Source organism: Schistocerca piceifrons, chromosome X, assembly GCF_021461385.2.
Source record: "Schistocerca piceifrons isolate TAMUIC-IGC-003096 chromosome X, iqSchPice1.1, whole genome shotgun sequence".
Taxonomy (NCBI): domain Eukaryota; kingdom Metazoa; phylum Arthropoda; class Insecta; order Orthoptera; family Acrididae; genus Schistocerca; species Schistocerca piceifrons.
The window spans coordinates 422,375,011-422,400,811 of record NC_060149.1 but is presented as its reverse complement, the minus strand read 5'-3'; the positions used below and the strand labels follow the sequence as shown (position 1 = coordinate 422,400,811).

The following is a 25,801-nucleotide window of genomic DNA, read 5'->3' as shown; positions in this document are numbered from 1 at the left end:
ACATCGTGCTCGCGGCCTTCCTCGCTTGTCTAGTGTTCAACTCATCCCTCTCAGCAAAGCTGCGTGACCTGTCAGCGAGGCAAAAAGAAAAGACATGATGCCACTTCTCCCGTACATCCCTCTGGTGCATTACGCTTTCTTCAACCAACTGACAACTGCAAGTTCGGCTTAGGAATCTGGACCTGGACATGTTTACTCCTTAGCGGAGGAAGATGACGTGGATGGTGAAATCGAGACAGACATGTTCCATTATGAAGCTTCTTCAAATATCAGGATGAGAAAAACTACACTTTTAGAAATTTCGACGTTTAGAAACAATAATTTATTTATAATCCGTAGACGAGGGCACTGCTGATCTATTAGACGAACTCAGTAGGTAACATTCTAGTATTTAACAACGATTATGCAACTATTTTAACTCAGTTTGTGAGAGAAAAATGCATAATGGGAGAATTAAGTACAGATTCATTTACTGTATCACATTATGTTTATGTTTTATGAATAAATTGCTATTAAGGAGATTAAAAGACAGCGTATTCCTTCGCAGGTATTCAACTTCACCAAAACGTTTATAAAAAGAGTGGTACAACTCTTCATTTGTATCACTTTACATTTCACTAGGAGTAAATTGCTGAGGGGAAAAGTGGTGCTCCAACTCTTAGCGACAAAAAAAGGAATTTAAGGAACAAATAACTAAAATGTCTATAGTAAGCGTAATTGTAACATTTCATTTGCACTTTTCATCAAATGAATCACCAATTATAGTAAAGCATGAATTTACATTAAATGAAATGCAAAACGTTTCATTTCTCAGATCTGGGAAGAATTGAGTTATACTATTTTGGCTCTCAGCAGCTCAACTACACTATTTTAAAGTTATCGGATACATCTGTGTGTTAGAAAGGGTGCTTACTAACAGTCAATGAAGCAGATTTGTTGAATCTCGTCTCATTTGTTGGTGTTTTTGTTCGCAACCGTTTATGGGGTACGTAATGGCACGTTGAGTGGGCACATTAGTATCCGTAAAGAAATGGCTAGTTGAATACACGGTGGCTCTTGCCTGTGCCGAGTGAAAGTCACTACATCCCAAAGTTCCTGTCTATTTTGGAGCAAGAAGACAATACTTTAGAAATGGTTCAAATGGCTCTGAGCACTATGGGACGTAACTTCTGAGGTCATCAGTCCCCTAGAACTTAGAACTACTTAAACCTAGCTAACCTAAGGACATCACACACATCCATGCGCGAGGCAGGATCCGAACCTGCGACCATAGCGGTCACGCGGTTCCAGACTGTAGCGCCTAGAACCGCTCGGCCGCCCCTGGCCGGCAGTACTTTAGACACTGAATTCTTACTCGGGAGAAGTGAATTTCATATCTCGTCTGAACGTCTTTTTTTACCCTGTATTACATAAGGTGAATTCTGGCTTGGTTGCTTCAACAGCACAACCATCTATTTCGTTATACGTTTTTGCCCAGTCAGAGATCGTGTTCCCTCTCCAGAACTTTGACATTGGTAGGTTGCTGAAATGTAATCGTATTTTGGTTTCAGAGCTAAACACGATTAACCACTGAACGTATTTGAAATCTGATTTCCAAACAGGAAATACTGCAAGTTTTTCATGGGCTGCAACACAGCGTGCCATGTTCTATCGCTGATTGTGTCTCCTGGAAGAAGGAGAAAAAAAGAAAAATACTGTGTCTGTCAAGAATGGAGTCATGAGATCCGTGGCTTTATTACTGCTATTGTAGAACCTCACTTGCTCACGACAAGACAAATTTATAACTTTAATGTGGGAAGCATCTTTACTACACTCTAAGACAAAATAGAAAACCTCGAACTACGAAGTAATTAGCCGAATGGAACCGAAATCAGGTAATGTGACATACATGTACAAGCAAACAAATGACTACAGTTTCAGAAAAATTGGATGATTAATTCAAGAGAAAGAGCTTCACAAATTAAGCTAGCCGATAACGCGTTGGTCCACCTCTGAACACTTACACAAGCAGTTATTCGGCTTGGCACTGATTAATAGAGTTGCTGGGTGACCTCCTAAGAGATATCGTGTCAAATACTGTCCAACTGACGCGTTAGATCATCAAACTTCGTGATGGTTAAAGGGCCATACCCATACTGCTCCAAACGTTTTACATTGTGGAGAGATCCGGCGACCTTGCTGGCCAATCTAGAGTTTGGTAAGCACGAAGACAAGCAGTAGAAAACTCTCGCTGTATGTGGACAAGCGTTTTCTTGCTGAAATGTAACCCCAGGATGGCTTGCCATGAACGGCAACGAAACGGGGCATAGACTACCATCAACGTACCGTTGTGCTTTAAGGGTAGGGCGGATGCTAACCAAAGGGGTTCCTTCCATGTAAAGAAATGGTACCCCAGGCCATCACTGCTGGTTTTCGGGCCGTATCGCTGGCGGAAAATCAGTTGGTATCCCGCTACTGTCCGGGACGTCTCCAGAAACGTCTTCGTTGGTCATCGGGACACAATTATAAGCAGAACTCAGCCCTGAAGAGAGTTCTACTCCTCTCAGTGAGATTCCAGACCAAAGACTTGTCTTTAGACGCCCTGGACAGTGGTCGAATACCAATCTGACTGTCGCTCGCCATACGGCCTAATGACCAGGAATGATGATCGTCTGCCGGCCGCGGTAGCCGTGCGGTTCTAGGCGCTGCAGTCCGAAACCGCGGGACTGCTACGGTCGCAGGTTCGAATCCTGCCTCGGGCATGGATGAGTGTGATGTCCTTAGGTTAGTTAGGTTTAAGTAGTTCTAAGTTCTAGGGGACTGATGACCTAAGATGTTAAGTCCCATAGTGCTCAGAGCGATTTGATGATCGCCGGCCGGAGTGGCCGAGCGGTTAAAGGCGCTACGGTCTGGAACCGCATGACCGCCACGGTCGCAGGTTCGAATCCTGCCTCGGGCATGGATGTGTGTGATGTCCTTACGTTAGTTAGGTTTAAGTAGTTCTAAGTTCTAGGGGACTTATGACCACAGCAGTTGAGTCCCATAGTGCTCAGAGCCATTTGAACCATTTGATGATCGTCTGGGGGTGCCATTTTTTTTTTTCATAGAATGACCCCTTTGGTTGTGACGATCTAGATCTTACATGATATTCCTCAAGAGGGCATCCAACAAGTCTGTCAATCAATCCCAAGCTGAATTAAAGCTTGCACACGGTCCCTAAGTGGACCAACGTGTTACTGACTTGCTCGATTTATGAATCTCTTTCTCTCGAATAAATCATCCAATTTTTCTGAAATTGTAAACATTTGTTTGTTTGCACATGTACATCACATCAACCAGTTTCCGTCATATTTGGATAATTCCTTCTTGGTAGGTCCTTTTTTTCTTAGTGTAGGATGTGCTTTGTAACTCTCCTACAAAATCAGAGAATTCCTACAATAAGTGGTTTAGATCTATTTATCAGACTCAGTCTATAGCAGTCAACTGCCCCCTTGATTAAAAGCGGATTGTATACTTGACTCACCTTGAAATATACTAGAATTATTTGGCTGTGTTTAGCGCTGTGCAGTTTAAATTATCCTGAAGTTTAACATATCGTACGTTGCGACCAATTAGCTATTACGGTCAACAACATAAGCTCTTAATTTTATTAAGAGAAGCCAGCCGCTATTTAAACATGAGAGTGCTCGGTGCTAGTGGTGAAATATCTGCTATCGAGATTGGCACGTGTATGACCCCGTGAAGAGTGCTCGATCTGTGGAGCGGTTGGAATTCGTCAGCCGAGTGATTTAATGCGGGCGTACGATTATTCCATTGCAGTGAAGTACTGGCAATTAACGCTGGTTACCCTCTTTTCAGGTAACAGTAGCATGCTTTGTTTTTCTGCGTTCGCCAGCACATGTGCATTTAGATGCGTTTTTCCTCGTACTACAGCTAACATTTTTTCTTTTAAAAAATTTTTGTAAGACCTTAGACGTCTTGGCGCAGCCACGTTCGAGGCCCTGGTGGTGGTGTGAAATGATAACGCTACGTAGTTTTCGTAAAAGCGAATCCAGTCAGGTTTATGCACGCAGTTCCCCTCAGCTATATCCATAAAGATATTTTGCTGATTTGTTACATGTCTCGAGTTTATGCGCAGTAACGTTGTAGGTAAGGACTTAAGCCATTTTCGTAAGACATTTCTTCAATGAGGCAAATGACTAAATAGCTGACAGATCTCTAGTTGTCTTACAATGGTTTGTTACGTGCCCTTCAGATTCGAATCTTTTACAATTTACCTTCAGGAGAAGCTCTTCTTTTTGTCAACAGGAAAGTGTGATATCGCAAAGGCTTATGTAAAAGAGATCCGATGAAGGCTGCCCAACCTCCAACCGCCTTCACGAAGTCTAATTTTGCAGAATACATAATTATATTTAGAGCAACACTGCCGTAACGTCTGTCTGATGTCAATGTTGTACTCACAGAGTATGGTCACGAAGTTTTTCATTACTGTTGTTTTGATTATTATGAGATGAGCATCTCTTTCACTATTTGAAAAAGTTCAGGAAAAAAATAGCTGGTGATCCCAATCATATAGTGAGTTTGTTTTTTCGTTTTTTTTTTTCACCCGCAGGTGATGACTTCTTCGGATGATGCAGTTTTGCGGTCAGACTGAAGTCACATGCCGATAAACTGAACTAATTCATTTAAAGTTCCTATTCGCAGGACGCTAATACAGCAACGAATGTGGAAAACTGTATGCTAATATGTTCACTTTACAGTAAACAAGTTTCGACAACCTACAGTATCTTATTTGTAAGCTGAAGCGTGTACCCGTCAGATTTCGCTGTGTATCTGAAAAAAGTACCTATCGTTTTACTATCGTGGAAGACGACGATACGATAGAAGATAGAATAAAAACACGAAACTCCTGATTTCGAAACCATCGAGGTAGCGTAGTCACGGAAACACTGGACCCGTATTCGGTAGGAGCGAGGTGCAAAGTGTCGTTAGACCGTCCTGATATACGTTTTTCGTGTTTCCCCTGGACCGATTAAGATGATTGCCAGGATATTAGTATTCTTAACTGTTCTTTCCCTATAAAAGCTAGTGTTCAGCCTCTAATGATTCAATCATCTACGGGACATTAATCTTCCTTCCTTCACTCTCTCCTTTTCCAGGCTCCGAGAAGTCACCAGAAGTATTTACTAGTACGACTGTACAAATTACAGCAAATGCGATATTTTATTCCATGCAGTTGGACTAATGATAATCTTTCTGTGACATTGTGGTGCTGAAAAAGTGGTATTGCGACATGGGTCATACTAAATTCCTTTACATGACAGTTTGCTGATAACTGAGCAAAACACGCGATTGACCTGCAAGTTCTTTTGGCAAGTTGAGACCATATGAGCTTATTTATTTTACTGTCTTACATTCCTTAGTTTGTGTTTGTTTTTCGTAAGATTGAAATGTGTTCAGTATATGATGATGTGGTGGAGCGCAGAACCTAATATTTACAGAGGAAGATACAACCCGCCTGCTTGCCAGGTGCCGCAGTTTGTTTCGGCGTAAATTTTGCCTACTATCACTGAGCACGGATTCTGTTCTCCAGCAACACATTAAACAGCAGTGGACGTGAGAGTATGTGTGTTGTTGCTTCATGTTGTTCCGTTTGAATGCGAAAGCGGCTTTCACATTCCTTGCAGAAGCAGTGCTATTGCTTCTCTCCGCGATGTCCATCTAGTATATCACATAGAAGTCTGACGTAATAGTTAAAAAGTAAGTCCAGTGCCGTTTCGCTACCGTCTCTCAAAATACGATAAAGCGAAACACGCAGGATTTCATTGTTTTCATGTCCGATTCTTAGCCTAAATCTTGGTTCCGATAATGACTACTGAGTATACAGTGGTCTTTACACTGGAATGAAATTAACGTGCACTTTCTAGATATCCTATTGCAGTTGTTAGCCCACAAAAATGCCATTTCTGTTTTTTTTATTTTTTATTCATTTTTATTTTTTTATAACAAAAACTTACGTTGTAACACGTGAAAAGAATTTTTTCATGAAGGTACGTTTTCTAAACTTTATTCAGACCAGGTACTTAGAATCTTCCTTAAATACAATACCATATACGCTTTGCATTGTTGCGTAGTGGACTACTTTGAAGAAGGAATATTTTGGTTAAAGTCTTTAGAGATGAAACACTAGTCACATTACTGAAATATGAGCAATATGCGGAGGAAATTATTAGCTTCGGCACATAAACTGGAATTTTGAAAAGCACACAAACTGCATATTGCGTACTTGAATTATTTATAAATCGCAAACTGAACTACTGTTGATTTTTTGGAGAGTTAATTTATTGATTAATAGATTGTGGAAAGTTACTGTGCGACATTGTCATTGGGGCAAAAGTTAAGAAAATATATGTTGGGAAGGAAACATGACACAGAACAGAAACAGAGTATGCTTCACTACTTAGAAGAAAGAAATCTCGTTGCTGCCGTCAGAACAAAAGATAGTTGCCTGCAGAAGAATATTTGTGTCTTCCCATGAAGGAGATAAGTCTGTACTGTCATAGCCATAAACAGGCTATACTGCTATAGAATGAAATTTTCACTCTACAGCGGAGTGTGCGCTGATATGAAACTTCCTGGCAGATTAAAACTGTGTGCCGGACCGAGACTCGAACTCGGAACCTTTGCCTTTCGCGGGCAAGTGCTCTACCGACTGAGCTCCCCAAGCACGACTGCCAGTACCTCGTCTCCTACCTTCCAAACTTTACAGCAGCTCTCCTGCGAAACTAGCAGAACTAGCACTCCTGAAAGAAAGGATATTGCGGAGACACGGCTTGGCCACAGCCTGGGGGATGTTTCTAGAATGAAATAAGCCGTGTCCCCGCAATATCCTTTCTTTCAGGAGTACTAGTTCTGCAGGGTTCGCAGGAGAGCTGCTGTAAAGTTTGGAAGGTAGGAGACGAGGTACTGGCAGAAGTAGAGCTGTGAGGACGGGGCGTGAGTCGTGCTTGGGTAGCTCAGTCGGTAGAGCACTTGCCCGCGAAAGGTAAAGGTCCCGAGTTCGAGTCTCGGTCCGGCACACAGTTTTAATCTGCCAGGAAGTTTTATACTGCTATACTCCAAATGACTGGAATACATTTAATCAATAATACGTATGGAAGTATCTGTAATCGTGTATCTTTACAGGTATATTTTCAGAAAGTGGAAACATAATAACCTGTAAGAAAAACCTTAGTTGCTCTAACTACCTTCACGTCCTAAAATTACGCTGAGTTGTCGCTTAATCTTTCGGTCTACCACTGATATATTTTCATTGATTGGTTCGTTTCAGAAAAGCACACATTGCCAACATTCTGACGTTTACACATTTGTGGATCAGAAAGTTATCATATAACTGCTCCCTTTACGTAACTGAAGTCACAGACACTGTAGCGCCAATCCGAACAGTACTAGTTCCAATTCTGGTGAAGTATGAAGTTTTATCAGCAGTACGTGGCGGCAAAAAAATAGAGGTGGTAGCGGACAGTTCTTATTAACATGACTGTACACCACTGGCCTTAGTTAAACTCCAAACCTGTACACACTGACTGAGTGAGTAAAGATCTATGACGTCGTTGATGGCGACCCTTTCCTCGGATGGGCACATAAGGTCAGCGGCCCCTTAATCCTATGCGTGAGGAGTAAGCTGTGTGTCAGCATCGTGTTTCATTCTCTCATTTTCATTTTCGTTTTAAACACACGGGCGCACAGAGAAACAGGAATTTCTGTTGTGGGTATGATATATTCTCACTGGTGGTGTTGGCCTGTCAGGTGCTGTACCACAAAAAATGAACACTAAGCACTAGTGGTTACTGCTATTCCAACGGAGAGCCTCCTAATAGTCGTAGGAAGAGATTGACTGTTGTGGTTACTGCAGAATTTCCTAATTAACTGTGGCTCAGTACTGTAGTCACTTAGAACCTGCAAGTTCTGTGACGAAATCTGAATTCTGAATGGATTGTTTACCATTGTGAAGAGGTGCGAGGTGCGTGCCCTCTTACACACACACACACACACACACACACACACCAAGATAGCTCTTTACTAAACTGCTGTCATTTCTGTTCTTGTTCCGCTAATGTACGTCAGACTGTCAAGTACAGGTGTAATAATCAGCGAAGTCCCTAGAAGAATAAAGTGCGTGCGAAGAATTCGGGGTCATAAAAAAAACTCAGTGAAATACTGGTGTTCCAAATATGCACGACCTACAGGCTGTGCTGTTTTTCACGCTCTAGGGCTGCTATTTTTGACCAACGCGTGGAGAGGTGGAGACACACACACACACACACACACACACACACACACACACAGAGAGAGAGAGAGAGAGAGAGAGGAGAGAGAGAGAGAGAGATACAGCGTTTATGTAGCAGGCAGGTAGGCCAAATGCAATAGCTGTGCTAAGCTTGGTGTGGCGTTTAGGCGTTTCTCCTCGATCCTTCTGACGTCTCTAAAATGGTTCTTTGTTTCCTAGAGATTTGACGTTAAACAGATATTTTTCACAAACGGGCCACGGAAAAAGCCAAATGAAGGATGAACAAATTAATGATTGTCAAATGCGTATAGGGCTATAATAAAAGAAAAAACACTAACGGCGTTAAGAATGGAGAAATCTGGAAATGACGCTCTAAGACGCTCAAGACATCGGTATATGCAAACAGATATGGCAATGAATGACTATGCATCCGGGCACAGTGCCATCTCTCGCCATAAAACTGTGGACAGTTTAGTCAAACGCGTAATAAACTCAGGCGAATACCTGAATGATGTATTACCTTACCAGAAAATATTCAACCGTCATCTTAAAGAGTGCACTATGATCGGCCGCAACAGAAAGTATAATCACTACGGTTTGCCGAATGGAATAGATGCAGACAGTAGATACTCATCAAGATTACATGCGTACGATGCATGCAATTAAACGGCGGTGAATTTCCAAACCGCCTGTTCCGCCTGGAACCAATGGTCTCTCCGATATACGGTTTGTGCAACGAAAAAGTAGATTTTTTCGTGCACTGTATACAAGACACAAACAAAAGATGTTTTATCCGAGTATTTATTAAGGCATTCCCATTAAACATCGCATGTATTCTCGAATTTATTTGTATATCATCTATAATATATTTACATTTTTTTCAGTGGTGCCGTAAAGTGGGGTGAATGGAAACAGTTTTCAACTTTGAAATAAAATAATTGACAACTTTAAAAATAATATTAAAATCAAAATTATATGGTATTATAGGTTCTGTGTCTAATTTAAGGCTTACAATTAGATTTGGTATCAAACTCATGCTTTTATAAATAAAAAAAACAGAAACTTGATGTTTTCGTTCGCCCCACAGAGAGGGATGAATAGATACAGCGCTGCAAATCTTATTATTTTTTATATTTATTGGACTTTGGAGCTAATAGGGACATGACAAAATCTTTTTAGATGCAAGAGAATAAGAAACAAAATTTATCTGGTTAAAAAAAACGCTTATATTCTGTACAAAAACTAAAAATATTGCATGAATGTTAAGTCACTGACATGATGGAAAATAATGTTTTTTCATTTACAAGTCGTACACCCAGAAGTAAGGAAGACCTTTCGAATAGTATTTCCTTGAATGAAACATGACTCCTCCATTATAATGAACGTGTTTCATCGGCCTTTTTTGTTACAATAAACAATCAACATTACCTTCGCCTTCTAATTAACAAATACAACTACACCCGAACGCAATGGTTGAGTAAGTCTGAGACTACGTCAAGCAGAAAGGTGGCTCAAATCCCCATCTAAGTATCCTGCCCTAGATTAGCCGTGGTTTCTCTGAACACTGCAGGCGAATGAATGCCAAGTTCGTTCCTTCTACAAGGCCAAGGGCGATTTCCTTCTTGTGGCGTGTCCAGCTCAGCCTGTGCTCTCTCTCTCTCTCTCTCTCTCTCTCTCTCTCTCTCACTCTCTCTCTCTAGTGACCTCGACGCCGGTGGGACGTTGAACTCCTAACCTTCCCTCGAAACAGCAGACCATGGTGTGCGACAATAGACTGTTATGGAGGGATCGCGTGCCACTAATCGTGATCTCGTACATGTGAGTGCTACGACCTTTCTGTTTTAATTTGAGAACTTCAGAGTTTGATCGTTACTGCGAGACAAGTATGGTGACGGAGATCTTACATTTCCTGGTCAACCACCGATAACTTCACCTGTCCTCTTATATTCTTGTGATTGGACGCTTTCGTGACTTCGTGACATTTCCTTCTCCTAAATCACTGCTTCAGCCCTAGCTACCAAGTCGCGCCTTCTTTTCAGTTCTTTCTGATGGAATTCTGTTACACGTAATCTGGTGCATGTTGGGAGAGGCATAAACGCAAGGTACATCTGTGAAACGCCGGCCGGCCGCGGTGGTCTCGCGGTTTTAGGCGCTCAGTCTGGAACCGTGCGACTGCTACCGTTGCAGGTTCGAATCCTGCCTCGGGCATGGATGTGTGTGATGTCCTTAGGTTAGTTAGGTTTAAGTAGTTCTAAGTTCTGGGGTACTGATGACCTAAGATGTTAAGTCCCATAGTGCTCGGAACCATTTGAACCATTTGAAACGCCGGCCGGGGTGGCCGAGCGGTTCTAGGCCCTTCAGTCCGGAACCGCGCGACTGCTACGGTCGCAGGTTCGAATCCTGTCTCGGGCATGGATGTGTGTTATGTCCTTAGGTTAGTTAGGTTTAAGTAGTTCTAAGTTCTAGGGGACTGATGACCTTAGATGTTAAGTCCCATAGTACTGAGAACCCACATCTGTGAATTACAGACGCTTGCCCACAGACGGAATATTTTTGTATAGCAAAGCGAAAACCACCACCAGCTGACTGCATTCAGCCAGAGCCTAGAATACAGCCCTCACGTGCAGCTCAGGGCAGTTATTACGATCGTAATCCGACGTGTGGCGTACAAGGTGTTTATCGAGCACCGATTGTTTACGGACAAGCAGTAGGAATTGGCGGGAGGGAGTCGTGGGGCACACGTATTAATTCTCCATTAAGAGAGAGTTAACGCAATGTCTTTAAAAAAGATATCCTTCTTTCATTTTGTGCGTGTGGCTTGAACATCTCGTGTTGGGCAATGATAAACTGATTTGATAACTACTTCTGCAGTGTGCCATCTTGACGGTAAGCATTACGGAGTGTATTAAAACGAATATTATTATTTCTTAATCTGAAATTGGATACTCAAATCTTTATAATTACGGTATCCTTCACTTTCTATAATTCCTGTAATACGTCTGATTGGCATATAGCTACGTAGAACCTTTACCACCCACTTCATTTTTACTCTTTGGAAATATTTCACATCTGTAAACACTTTCCAAAATCATTTTCACTCTTCGGTGCCATCCAGAGATGCCTACACTTGTGTGTGTTAATGTTATGCAGATAAACTGATTAATTTTAGCAATGGTGTTTATTCTGCCTGTAGTATTTACGTGACAAGTTAAGGCGGTCCCCGGTTACAGGAATTTGCCGGCAACGTAGCGCAACGTGTTCGGTCAGGCGACTGGCCATTTTCTGAAAAAAATAGAAAGAAATAAAATAAAATCGAGGAAGTTCTCTTCGATGGAATCTGAAACATGACTTGCAACATCCATACGGAACCACTGACGGAGAAAATGACGAAGAAAAAGATCGAAAGAAAGATAAAAAGGAACAGATTTGCATTAACGTGCCAAATCAGTACTTGTCTAGCAAATTTATATAAAGAAAAATATTAGCCTCTTGTAGAAAAATAAATGCAAACATATCGTTTCAAGCTGCGAAAAACAGCAGGTGAATTCACTGTAGTAATGCAGTCGGCCAACGGTTGTTAAATAACAATACTAAACCATATACATGGTGCGATGTACTTGGTGATATACATTTTGATGATCAGAGATAAATAATTAAATATGTGAGATGTACGTTTTCATCTTTGTCGCATTCTGCAGTTACATTTTCATCTTGTTTTCTCGTCATCTCAAGCGAAGTTTGTATCACCATAGCCTAGAGATACAATGACGTGAATATCACTGTTAGTACTTCCTTTTTCTCGTGATTTGTGCTTTATGTGAGAAGGAGTTCCGTTCCAGGTTATTTATGTATACACTGACCTTTGTCCCAGTTACACGTCATTGTTTGAAGCCCCTTGCATTATTTGTAGCTCTTATGATTGAGTGTAAAATACGCTGCTCTGCAAAACTTAAGGACGAGATAGATAAAGTACCATAACATCTGAACTATTTGGTGGAAATAAATGAAAGTACGGAAGCATGTTGCCAGAAGTTCCCCAGTCGTTCACAGAAAATTGGACGTCACATGGCGTGAGGTCAATGTGTCAATAGCGGCAAATGGGGCTGCCCCCGCAACACGGCGCAGTTGAAGGAACCGGATAAGACAGTGTGTGTCAATCAGGGCGCAGTTACGGTGCACTGTGGAGGCGTTCTTCTTTACAACATAGCCCGGAGGCAACATTTGGACGACTTCACACGGGTAATAATCATCGGGAAACTGAAATAAGGACGAAATGCAACGAGTGTAGTCCAGTAGGTTGGTACTGCTCACAGAATTGTTTAACGTACGTGGGGAGCGTTCCGAACCACAACCGCTACTGCCCGAAGAAGGGCAGATGGTCGACCACGGTCAGTTACCAGACGTAACCCACCTCAAACAACGGATACAATTTCAATCACACTTACCAGGACTGCAAGACACGGAATCTCACGCTCCACAGTGGCATAGCAACTACATTGTGGTGGACTCTTTGCCATCCTCACATCGGCGGCGGCCTTCACGATGGAGCCAAGAGCATAGGGACTGGACTAATGAGGAGTGGGGTTGCGTGTTCCACTCGGATGAGACCATATTGGTTCAAATGGCTCTGAGCATTATGGGACTCAACTTCTGAGGTCATCAGTCCCCTAGAACTTAGAACTACTTAAACCTAACTAACCTAAGGACATCAGACACATCCATGCCTGAGGCAGGATTCGAACCTGCGACCTTAGCGGTCTCGCGGTTCCAGACTGTAGCGCCTAGAACCGCACGGCCACTCCGGCCGGCAGACCATATTCAGTCTTTGGTGATTCTGGACATACTCTCACATGGCGAGAGGTGTAAACACGTAATGCCCCCGGGAAAAACGTCGAACATGATCGTTTTGGTGGGCCAGGTGTTATGGTGTGGGGTGGTATCATGTTGCGTGGGTGTACTGACCTCCAGACCTCTGAACACGGTACACTCACCAGACAACATTGCTGTGGCACTGTACTCCTTTCCCATGTGCGTCGTTCCAGGGATCCAATCACCCCTGATTTCATTTGTATGGCTGACAAAGAGTAACAGCGTCGAATAGCTCATGTGGAGGAGCTCTTGGAACGAGAAGGCTTTTCGCGAATGGACTGGCCTGGCCGTTCCTCCTACTTAAATCCCACCGATCACGTGTGGTGTGCGTTGGGGAGGATACTGCAGTGTGTCCACAAACACCAATGACGATGCAGCGACTGTCAGTCGCGCTGGTGGAGGAATGGAACGCTCTGCCACAAGAACTCCTCATCAACCCTGTGACCAGCATGGGAGCTCGTTGCAGAGCAAGCACTGCTGTTCGTGGTTATCTCGCATCCTATTAAGAACCATGTCCCGGCTTTAGTTATATCCAGGCGACCTTCATAAATCTCGGTACTTCAATATAATTTTTGTCCTCGAATAAAAGTGTCATTTCTATTGGTCTCTCTGCGTATTCTCTACAGTCACCTTTTGCACTATGCAGTAACATTTCTTTTTATATATAGTCCGAATTTCGTCGGGCTAAGTTACTTGGCAGTGCAACATAATTGCGAAAGTTACTTTCGTTCTTAAGTCTTGCACACACGTGTAGTTAAGACTAGTTCAAGAAGATGTAAATTAGCATGCAGCACACACTATAGTAGCATGAAAGCAAAGTTACACTGTGTCAGTGACTTGATTTGGAAACAAAGTATTTGTACACTACTGGCCATTAAAATTGCTACACCATGAAGATGACGTGCTACGGACGCGAAATTTAACCGACAGGAAGAAGATGCTGTGATATGCAAATGATTAGCTTTTCAGAGCATTCACACAAGGTTGGCGCCGGTGGCGACACCTACAGCGTGCTACCATGAGGAAAGTTTCCAACTGATTTCTTATACACAAACACCAGTTGACCGGCGTTGCCTGGTGAAACGTTGTTGTGATGCCTCGTGTAAGGAGGAGAAATGCGTACCATCACGTTTCCGACTTTGATAAAGGTCGGATTGTAGCTTACCGCGATTGCGGTTTATCGTATCGCGACGTTTCTGCTCGCGTTGGTCGAGATCCAGTGACTGGTAGCAGAATATGGAATCGGTGGGTTCAGGAGGGTAATACGGAACGTCGTGCTGGATCCCAACGGCCTCGTATCACTAGTAGTCGAGATGACAGGCATTTTATCTGCATGGCTGTAACAGGTCGTGCAGCCACGTCTCGATCCCTGAGTCAACAAATGGGAACGTTTGCAAGACAACAACCATCTGCCCGAACAGTTCGACGACGTTTGCAGCAGCATGGACTATCAGCTAAGAGACCATGGCTGCGGTTACCCTTGACGCTGCATCACAGACAGGAGCGCCTGCGATTGTGTACTCAACGACGAACCTGGCTGCATGAATGACAAAACGTCATTTTTTCGGATAAATCCAGGTCCTGTTTACAGCATCATGATGGGCGCATCCTTGTTTGGCGACATCGCGGTGAACTCACATTGGAAGCACGTATTCTTCATCGCCACACTGGCGTATCACTCGGCGTGATGCTATGGGGTGCCATTGGTTACACGTCTCGGTCACCTCGTGTTCGCATTGACGGCACTTTGAACAGTGGAAGTTACATTTCAGATGTGTTACGACCTGTGGCTCTACCCTTCATTCGATCCCTGCGAAACCCTACATTTCAGCAGGATAATGGATGACCGCATGTTGCAGGTCCTGTACGGGCCTTTCTGGATACAGAAAATGTTCGACTGCTGCCCTGGCCAGCACATTCTCCATATCTCTCACCAAATGGAAACGTCTGGTCAATGGTGACCGAGGAACTGGCTCGTCACAATACGCCAGTCACTACTCTTGATGAAGTGTGGAATCGTGTTGAAGCTGCATGGGCAGCTGTACCTGTAGACGGCATCCAAGCTCTGTTTGACTCAATGCCTAGGCGTATCAAGGCCGTTATTACGGCCAGAGATGGTTGTTCTGGGTACTGATTTCTCAGGATCTATGCACCCAAATTGCGTCAAAATGTAATCACGTGTTAGTTCTAGTATAATATATTTGCCCAATGAATACCCGTTTATGATCTGCATTTCTTCTTGGTGTAGCAATTTTAATGGCCACTAGTGTATTTTGATTCTAAGGTCTTAAGCAGAGATAATATCAGTACTAAACGTCTGCATAAATGTGTAAGTCGTTGGCAATGAGGATACTTCACAAGTGGCGGTGTCGAAAGCTAGCTTACAACCATTTTTCCACGCATAATTTGCTCTTATTGCATTGCAATTTTTCTTTATCTCAGTGCTGATAATGTTTTTTTTTTTTTTTCTTTGTGCAGGGTTTTGCAGTGAGGTGATTCCTGGTGTCAACATTCGGACTATACAAGGTGAGACACGCATATATCGCACGGCGTTAGCTGGCGTGCGTCTTACGTAAGGGACTTTTCCGTAATGCAAGCAGGAGCGACGTGACACAGTTAGAATACATGGCCCCGAAAAGACCGGCTGTCGACGTCACACCAAGGCTAACGGTGTTTTCCGCCTTTTTTCCCCTCACTGGGACGCTGACCTACGACGAAGCGGCCGTCCATCCTGCAGAAGGAACTGGGACGATCCGTTTTGAGCGGTCTTACATTCTCGCTGCGACTTCCTGTCTCGTTGTTTACGCTGACGTTCTCGCGTTTTCAGCCGAGTAATGTCCCCTCCAGTTTCGCACTCGTCATCGTCATGCGATGTAACGTCGTGTCACGCCGCTCTTCCGCTCCTGTTTGAAGTCGAGTACTAAATGAAGTTAAGTAAACCAGTCCTGCTGCGTAGTCAATGAAGTGGATAATTTGTAAAAAGTAGGCATCACTCCTGCACTTGTAACGGTTAATAAATGCCTAGCCGAATTCCAACGTGGCGGTACTACACTTAACTCGCATAGATAACCGTGAAGTCCCAAAAATGATGACAGATGATAACATCTAGAAAGTTACAGCGCGCTATTCGAAGATTAGTGATCAACTTTCCTTTGTTAACGTGGCATTATTTTCACAAGTGGTAGCGTGGGGTCCAGTGGATCCTCATGATGTTTTAATGTTGCTACATACGTCGAATATTAATAACTAGGTTATTTAAAAAGATAGTGTAGAATAATCACATAAATTATGAAACTGAAGCAATTAATGCTTATTTGAAGAAATAATACATTTTATTACATTAGAAAGCAGGTAATAGCTACAGTTACGTTTACACGATATAAACTGGACATTAACTCATTCAACAGTTTTCTTCTGATGACTCTTTACAATTACCTTTCAGACACTGATCACATACAGCAAGCAATTGTTTCATGCACATACGTTTTCCACACTGATGGCAAGCAAATCGAGTTTTTACAACCTTATTTTTAGGGCAAATGGTGCACCTCCTTTTGACAGCTGACACATCTTTTTGTGCTGGTTTGTTATTGTCAGTAGATGTTGATCCACTCATTTTTGTTGCTCTTTGGCGAATTTCTCTGGATAAGTGACCCATAACTGCCCTCTTCTTTAGCTGGTTTGGCACCAAGCCGAATCCAGTTTCCCGAAAAAGAAACCTTCCTTGTCATTTTCTTTTCAGGGTTATTGCTTCTAAAAATTGCAGCTAGATCAATTATGCGAAAGAATATCGTCTATTGCACTTCCTTGCAACTGAATATGTGGTACACAACTTGTCCGCTACATCAATCCCCCACTCCATTTTTTGTCGTTGTGAAATGTGAATATAATTATGTTTGGTTTCTTGTTTACAACGGAAATACGATCTGTTGATGTATCTTCCGGGTGCATAGATTTACAAGTCTTTGCCGATCCCTTTAGTCCAGGAAGATGAATTATGATATTCTAGCTTTGACTCTCTAATTGGCAGGAAGCTACCTCTATTTTGTACTCTTGCCTTCCTATGAAAGAAATTGGACAGGTCTGAATCTGCACCATCGGAATCGCCATACTGCTCACGAGTGGTATTATACTCAGACTCGATACAGTAGTGTCATACAGAATCATAAGACAATCTATCTACACAGGCATCTTCATCCGAAACCTCCTTAGTGAAGTAATTGGAATCGTCTTCTTCCATCATCAGTTACAAAATAAAATCAGTTAATGAGAATTCCAAATTAAAAAACTTCAAACTGACAGGAAAGCGTTACTATCCGAATTTACACCTATTTGCTCGGCACTATCTTGTAACGGAAGTGTTGACGTGGGGGTATAGGAACTGCCCAGCCACTAAATAAGTGTCGAACGCTACCAACAATGAGCAACACAAGAATGACAAACTTATGACGGGAAATAAACAGATGTGAGAGAGAATTGAGAGACAGCAGGCTGTGTTGCCAACTTTGTTCACATAAATTTAGTTAAACTAAATGTACTGGGGATCAGTCGGCCCCCAAGTTAACAATTAAAGGTTAAAGACGTATGAAATATCTAACGTCTTGAGCACATCAGAGGGAAGAGTGCGTTGCATTTTATACGACTAATTAATTACCGGAAAGCTTTATGCAAGATGGGTGCCGCATTTGTTGAAGCTACATCGAAAGCAAACACAAGAAGAAACGTTTCGTTTGTTTCGCCGAGACCAGTTTTCACAGTTTTCCATCTGATTTGTCCAGAAGACTTGCTTAGTATTTGCCAGTTGTTATTTGACCATTTGCAGGGTATTTAGAAAGAAAGTTTCCTTTTTAAATCCCACAAAACAGAGGCCATAGCGTCCCCACAGATAAAATCGAACTTCCCTATTTTGGTAAAAGTCTACCAGCTTCCACACACTGCTGTTTCGTTTGTTGTAGGAAGTGGAGGACGTATACCTCATCCACAAAATCTGTTTAATTCTTTTCAAAACAGTCCAGACGTTGCTGACATAGATATTCTAGTTTTTACTTTTTGTGATCATTCTTGAAATGTGGTACCCGGCTTGCACGAAACTTTCCAATAGTTATTTATTCGTGCAAAATACATCTAAATCCTTGTTCTAGTTGTCTTTCAGATACCTTCAATCTCCGACCTTCGAATACCGTAAATTTATTTTGTAGATTTTTCTGTGATTTGTAACTGGGACGTTCTTCGCGTAGATCATAGAAAAGAGCAGTGCGGTCACGTTTGAATTCAGTAGCTCATTTATTAACTGTTATAAATGCAGCAGTGTAGTTCTTATGAACCTTCAGAAACGTGGGATGAATTTCCACTGAAAAAATAAAAACTGACCCCAACCTACTTAATTTTAACCAGCTGAACGACAGCGCAACACGACTAATTTAAAAAGCTGTACAATCAGAACTGTTCCGCAGAAAAAGCAAAGTTTCATTAATTCGAACGCTGTTTCTGTGGTAGGCCAAAAAATTCTGACTCTTCTCATGCACGTAGCAGCAATCCATCGACAAAAACTGCAACTACGAGTATATCTCGGAGTGGTAATTTCAGTGCCCTGCCAATTTAGCCACGAGAACATTTGTGACGGCCAGACTCAAATCGTCAGTCTGTCGGTATCCGACTTGCCCTGCTATACTCCTGATCCAGTGTACAGTTTTAATGTATCAGAACGTTGCATTCAATTCGTTCAATTCACTACAAAGTTTAAGTTTAGCTCTATAGATAACGAGGTTTATAAGATTCATATCTAGGAATGGGCGTTTGCACTCTAAAGGCGTTAACGTGCTACGAGTCTAGTAGGCTTCGACAAGCCTGTCCCTTGGCAACATAGTTGCATGGTGCTTACAAAAACTTCGAAAATTTATGTAGCTGGGCATATGCATTCCGTACGAATTTGCTGCACATCAAATGAAAGCCCGTCGACAGAATCGCAGAACACAAACGTTCCGGCAGTTCCTCATAATACCTTGAATAAACGTTTTAGCTAAAAAATATCTACCTATTTCAACTTAACCATGTAGTATGGAATTTTCTGAGGCCAGCGATAATAAATTGCCAACAAAAATGGTCAAATTTCAGTACGTAACCTCAGTGGCACACCCCGTATATAATCGTTATCACACTTCAGATTAATGCTATGTACATGTAAATGTAATCTATCTGGTGATGGCAGCGTCCTGCCGAAACGTGTCGTGCGAAAGAAGAAACAATCAAAAGAGGCTTTAAGCGACAATCTCCAGTCCACCTAGAAATCAAGGCAGTTACCAGCAGAAATATTGTTTCAAGGCATATTGATAGTCCAACTGCACCCGAAAGCTCGCCAAACGAACTTTACTGTTTTGAACTGGGTACTAGCATGTCGCCGCTCGGGGTAGCCGTGCGGTCAAGGCGCCTTGCCACGGTTCGCGCCGCTACCCCTGTACGAGGTTCGAATCCTCCCTCGGGCATGAGTGGGTGTGTTGTCCTTAGCCTAAGTTAGTTTAAGTTAGATTAAGTACTGTGTAAGCCTAGGGACCGATGATCTTAGAAGTTTGGTCTCATAGAAACATACACCAAATTTCCAAATTTTACTAGCATGTCACGGAAAGTTGAAACTACACGACACTCTGCGCAGTGGCAAAAGTCTACAAAAATAATCCTCATCTCAGGAAGTTAATTGTAAATGGTGGTTTGTTGTTGGCGTTTTATGTTGTCCACTAATTGTTTTTGGAAACTAATGACACACAACATGTTGACAAATACTATACCTCCATGGATAACATTCATAAAAATACTAATAAAGTGGCATAGATTGGTCAACAGAAAATAAAGTTTGACAATTAACGACATTATTACAACACAAATACTGCAGAGCTCGAGCTATGATATTTACATAACCATCATGCCTATCAGGTTCAAATGGTTCAAATGGCTCTAAGCACTATGGAACTTAACTTCTGAGGTCATCTGTCCACTAGACTTACAACTACTTAAACCTAACTAACCTAAGGACAACACACACATCCATGCCCGAGGCAGGATTCGAACCTGGGACCGTAGCAGCAGCGCGGTTCCCGACTGAAGCCCCTAGAACCGCTCGGCCACACCGGCCTGCTGCCTATCAGGTCTTAGGCAAGGCAACTATCTATTAACGTTCTAGTCGCATATTAACCTTTTTTTTTTTTTAGAGAGAGAGAGAGAGAGAGAGAGAGAAAGAGAGTCACTGTTTATACAGATTAAGGGAAGGCAGACGGGAGAAGTTTAGACCACAGCTGATTTTCGACAGATGCACACCTCGTCATTTTCAAAGCACGAATGCAGCGAGAGAGCATAGTGTATTACAAAATAACCACATACACCATAAAAAAACTAGCGCAATCACCGAATATGAATATTACCTACCAGTGGATAAGGAAGCTGCACTATCTTCACGATATTGCAGTGCATGTGTTATTCTGAATTACGATGCAACGTTCCTTTGGTTATGTCCAAAGGAACGGGCACTCCGGTGACTATAGACGTTATGGGGTACATTAGATGTATTCGCAGTTGTGAATATGGACAACCATCAGCTGTAGAATCGAATGACGACAATGAAAATTTGTGCCGGACCGGGACTCGAAACCCGGTTTCCCGCTTATCGCGAGCTGTCGCCTTAACCGCTTTGGTTATCTGTGCACGAAATACGTCCAGATCCAAACTTAACAACACAGCCGATGCAGTGTCTTCTTTATCCGCCGATACCAGGCAGCGACTTTCAATTAAAATGTCCTCCTCTGTACGGGAATTACATAATGTGTGTTTGAGTACAGTATGTGACGCAGGAACGACGACATATTTAAGTTTGGGTCTGGCCTTGAGTCGCGCACGGGTAGCCGAATCACTTACGGCAACCGCTCGCGTAATGCGGAAAACCCGCGTTCGAGTCGCAGTCTGGCAGATATTTTCATTGTCGTCGTTTCCTTGTACAGCTGATCGTTGTTCGTATTCGTAACTGCGAATACGTCTCATGGATTTCATAAAGGCTGTAGTCGCCGCATTGCCTGTTCCTTCGGATGTGGAGCATGTCCGAAGGAACACTGCATCGCTCTTCTTAACAAACTAGGCGCTGTAGTACCGTATCTTATCGACCCAAGGTTGGTCGACACCGCAACGCACGTCCTATTTGTCTTTCACTATAACCAATCTGCCGAAAGGTGACTTCGAGGTGGTCTAACTCCGCTGTTAAACTTCCAGCGTCTGAGATGACGTGGGCCGTATGAACCAAGGTACAAAGCACCCCTTCACGCTCAGATGGATCAACGTGCCATGGTGTCGGCGGCATTGATACCTGCCTGCTATTTTAGGCTTGTACAAGATACTTTTGTTGTTTGGCCTCTGGAAGTGAGTGTAGTATTTAAACAGACTTTTAGAATATCTCAGTTCAACCGACCCGAATATTTGCATCCGGAGATGGAAAAGGATAATTGCCTTCCCTTTCTTGATGTGTAGAAAAACATGCCGTTTTTAGCAAGCCAACTCACGATGATCTATGGCTTTAGGTTGATAGTTATCATCGTGCGGTTAGACGTGAAGGGGTAGGCCTACTTTGTGCCTTGGTTCACAGAGTCCATGTCAACTCATACTCTGAAAGTTTTGCAGCTGACAAAGAGGAGGCCACGACTTTGTGATAACAGAATTACTTCAAACTTTGTACACCTTTAGTAGGCCATTAAAACAACATAATGCGCCAGTAGTAAGATACACTACTCTGGCAATTCCGAGAAAATCGCAAGAGAAGTTTAGCGCGTGGCGTGGAGGAAAGAGGGGGAGGGGGTCGGGGAGGTCTGGAACGGAATCAGTTCGGTGTCAGGAGGCCAAACGAGACTCACATGAGGGCTGGCAAGCATCCCCGAGGCTGTGGCCAAGCCATGTGTCCGTAATATCCTTTCTTTCAGGAGTGCTAGTTCTGCAATGTTCGCAGGAGAGCTTCTGTAAAGTTTGAAGGTAGGAGGCGAGGTACTGGCAGAAATAAAGCTGTGAGGACAGGGCGTGAGTCGTGCTTGGGAAGCTCAGATGGCAGAGCACTTGGCCGCGAAAGGCAAATGTCCCGAGTTCGAGTCTCGGTCCGGCACACAATTTTAATCTGCTAGGAAGTTTCATATCAGCACACACTCCGCTGCAGAGTGAAAATTTCATTCTGGATACAGACATTCGTTTTTCCTTCTCTCTGTTTTCGAGCGGAACAGGAAAGCAAATGACCAGTCTTGGTGCAGCTTGTGGAGTATGTATGTAGATGCAGGAAGGTGAGTCAGACTCGAGTCGAATCTCCGCGGCGGGTTAACGACCGTGGCTGGTGAACCGGTTAGCGTGAGTTTGGGTTTTAAGCGGTTTCCTACCCTCTTTTAAGAAAACTTTGAGCCGGTCCCCAATTTCCGCCCCAGAAAACGCGGTATGCAGTGAGTTAAGATACGATAGCACGCAGAACGAAATTTACACAGTTCACAGAAGGGTGGCGCACACGACTTCCCTTCCTCTGATAACTGACCATTGCGGCGACAAGAAGGGATTCTGGCAGCAAAGTTAAATGATGTAAATTTGTCAGAACTTGAGTAAAGAGAACCCCATACTAGAAAAATTAATGAAAATTAAAACGAAGAAAATATTCAGGTTAATTTTGTGCTATTGAAGTGCTGTGTCTTTTAATCTATTGTAGAGCTTCGAGGGAAATAATTGCCATGGCGTTCAGATACTCATATTGCTGATGTTCGAAATTCCTAACTCTTCTTCTCCGTGTTTGCAAATTAAACTTAAGTTCTTAAGCTCGGCCTTCTGCAAAACAGACTGGTTTTCTTCGTTTTGGAGGATGCAGAGTCTCAAAACACATTCAATCATGCTGTTATTAACAATCATTTTGACAACATTCAGAGCGTAGAAGCTGCATTGATGCTCTAATATTTTGTTCAGTGAAGTATCTAAAATTATGCCTGTTATCAATGAAAACTATTTGTTTCAACCAAGCTACTGCTGTGTGAAGTTTCAATGCCAAATTCAACTTTCGTACCCGACTGCTGTTCCCTTTACCATATTCACTGGCAAGTTTCCACGTCATCTATAATACCTACACCGATCGAAATTCGGCGTCCAGTGTTTAAATACGTTTCTTGTCAAATTCAACTTTCGTACCCGACTGCTATTCCCCTTACCATATTCACTGGCAAGTTTCCACGTCATCTATAATACCTACACTGATTGAAATTCGGCGTCCAGCGTTTAAATACGTTTATTGTCCCATTTCCACTCTGAGACTCAGTACTATCAGCACTTGATATTTCGTGGAGGACCTGAATCACGCCGGCCGCGGTGGTCTCGCGGTTCTAGGCGCTCAGTCCGGAACCGCGCGACTGCTACGGTCGCAGGTTCGAGTCCTGCCTCGGGCATGGATGTGTGTGATGTCCTTAGGTTAGTTAGGTTTAAGTAGTTCTAAGTTCTAGGGGACTGATGACCACATATGTTAAGTCCCATAGTGGTCAGAGCCATTTGAACCATTTGAACCTGAATCACGTATTTTATTAAAGCGAATATGATTGCAGGCTAAGATTAAATAGAGGAATTGGTAATGTCAAATAGAGTTTGTGAAACATGTTCATATATCATCTAAATTCTTCTTAATTCGAACAGACGAACTGCGGAAAATAAATCGACTTGCCGATGCCAGCCCTCATGTAGAGTCACGTTTGGCCCCCTGAGACAGAACTGATTCCGTTCCAGACCTCCCCGCCCCCCTTTCCTCCACCCCTCCCACACACACACACACACACACACACAGACACACACACACACACACACACACACACACACACACACACACACAGAGAGAGAGAGAGAGAGAGAGAGAGAGAGAGAGAGAGAGAGAGAGAGAGAGAGAGAAATATCAGGTTACCTGGAATCGGACACGTACGTTCCCCAGGCAGCGAATCTAATCACCAGACCACTGAGAGCGACGTCGGGGTTTCAGTCTTCTAAGAACTAAAAATCTAAGTAATTTACTCTTGCTTGCTCTTAAAGCTCAACCCTTTCCAGTCTGAGCCAAAAATGTAAAATTTGTTTGGATGTAAATGTGGTAGGGAATTAAATTTTCGCTTTTGTGGTAGTAATACAAATCTTTATTTCTTACGGTATTTTGGTTGACAGTGGTTTAGCTAACACCGTCTTCGCTTGTCGTTTTTTGCCTGTAATAAGCGAATATATTTGTTTGTGTTATTAATTCCGGAGTTTTTCCAGACCAGATTGTGATAAAACCATGACAACAGAATTAAATATGCTTGTACGAAATTATCTCGTTCTCGGAAGAATCAGTTGCTAAATCGCGCAGCTGTTGATACCGTATTATACTCGGGGCTAGTTCCGTTTGTCAGGTGACAGAATCGTCTGCAATTAGGCCAACGGAACGTGCCTGCAGTCAGCTTGCTGCTGCTGTGTCTGCATTACTATACACGCCGAGCTACGGTGTCGGAATTGTTTGCGAATACACCTCAGCACAAACGGTTGCAGTATATCAATATGGGAAGCAATACAGTGCCATGTTGAATTATCCTTACGCGGGAATTGTACCCGCAATGTTTTTGAGAGTACATCAGCAGCTGCTTAAGCAGACAGTCACATCGGCAGACATCCTTAACAGGTGCCCATCACTGCGCGTGACACCCCTGAACAAACCACGCAGGACGAATTTACACAAGGAATAACAGGATTAAATTCCATTCAGGACTGTAGAGAGATGATGGCCCCGAGTCTTTTTACTTTTGGATGGAAAACTGCTCAATACGCACTCTTAGCTGGGCTAGGGGCATTGTTTTGAATGTAAAAATTAAACAAACACCTTCCAGTACATAATTTCATCTGTATCTTTGTAAAAATTAAAGAACGCCTCCTGTACATAATTTCACAAATATCTTTTCCATCTCCAATATCATAATTGGCAATACAACCACAGCTGTTCTTTGTACTATAATAGTTAACTAACTACTTCAACAACGTGCAAAAATTTCATTATATACTGTTAAGTAAAAGCGTTATTTACACGTTACGATAGTTATTCTGCACGGACAAGAAATATTATGAAGAGTTGTATATGAGTTAATCCTATGGTCAAACAATAAAAATACTATTCTAGCCCTACTAAGATTTTACAGAGAGAATAAATGCGAAAAACGTGGTTTCAGTATTATTAATTAATTATTTCGCTGTGAAAACAGATTCGCGACCACAAACATCCTAGTTTACTAGCAAGGTCATCCATAATATCTCAGGCAGCCATTTTTGTTGGTTTACGTAAAGTAACACTGGACTGAAAACATTCGTAGTAAAATATTGTGAAAATGGTATCTTTGAAATCAACACACAAACACGGAGTGTTGGAGTTGAAGTATTGGTCATGTTCTGTGTTAGCTTGGAACCGTGCCAGTGGTAGCTTCTACTTTATTACGTGTCTCAGAATGGGACCACACTGTAATCGGATTTTTTAATTTTTTTATTTTTATGGTACATGAAGTTTAAAACTCAAATATTAATACCCCCAAAATAATTAGATGCAACTCTCAAAAATTCTCGAGAAAATCGACTCTGAAGTTTTCCGATCGTCTGTAATATGCTAAAGGAAGATTATTT

The 25,801-nt window shown here is 42.6% G+C and overlaps 1 protein-coding gene across 2 annotated transcripts in view; it reads left to right on the top strand.

Annotated features, from left to right (window-relative positions):
* Positions 1–25,801, top strand: part of LOC124721613 (elongation of very long chain fatty acids protein AAEL008004-like) — a 653,067-nt gene that overhangs the window by 111,294 nt on the left and 515,972 nt on the right. For both annotated transcript variants that reach the window (XM_047246670.1, XM_047246668.1), the window contains exon 2: positions 15,617–15,664. The gene's annotated coding sequence lies outside the window, so the exon portion shown is untranslated. The remainder of the gene's footprint in view (positions 1–15,616; positions 15,665–25,801) is intronic.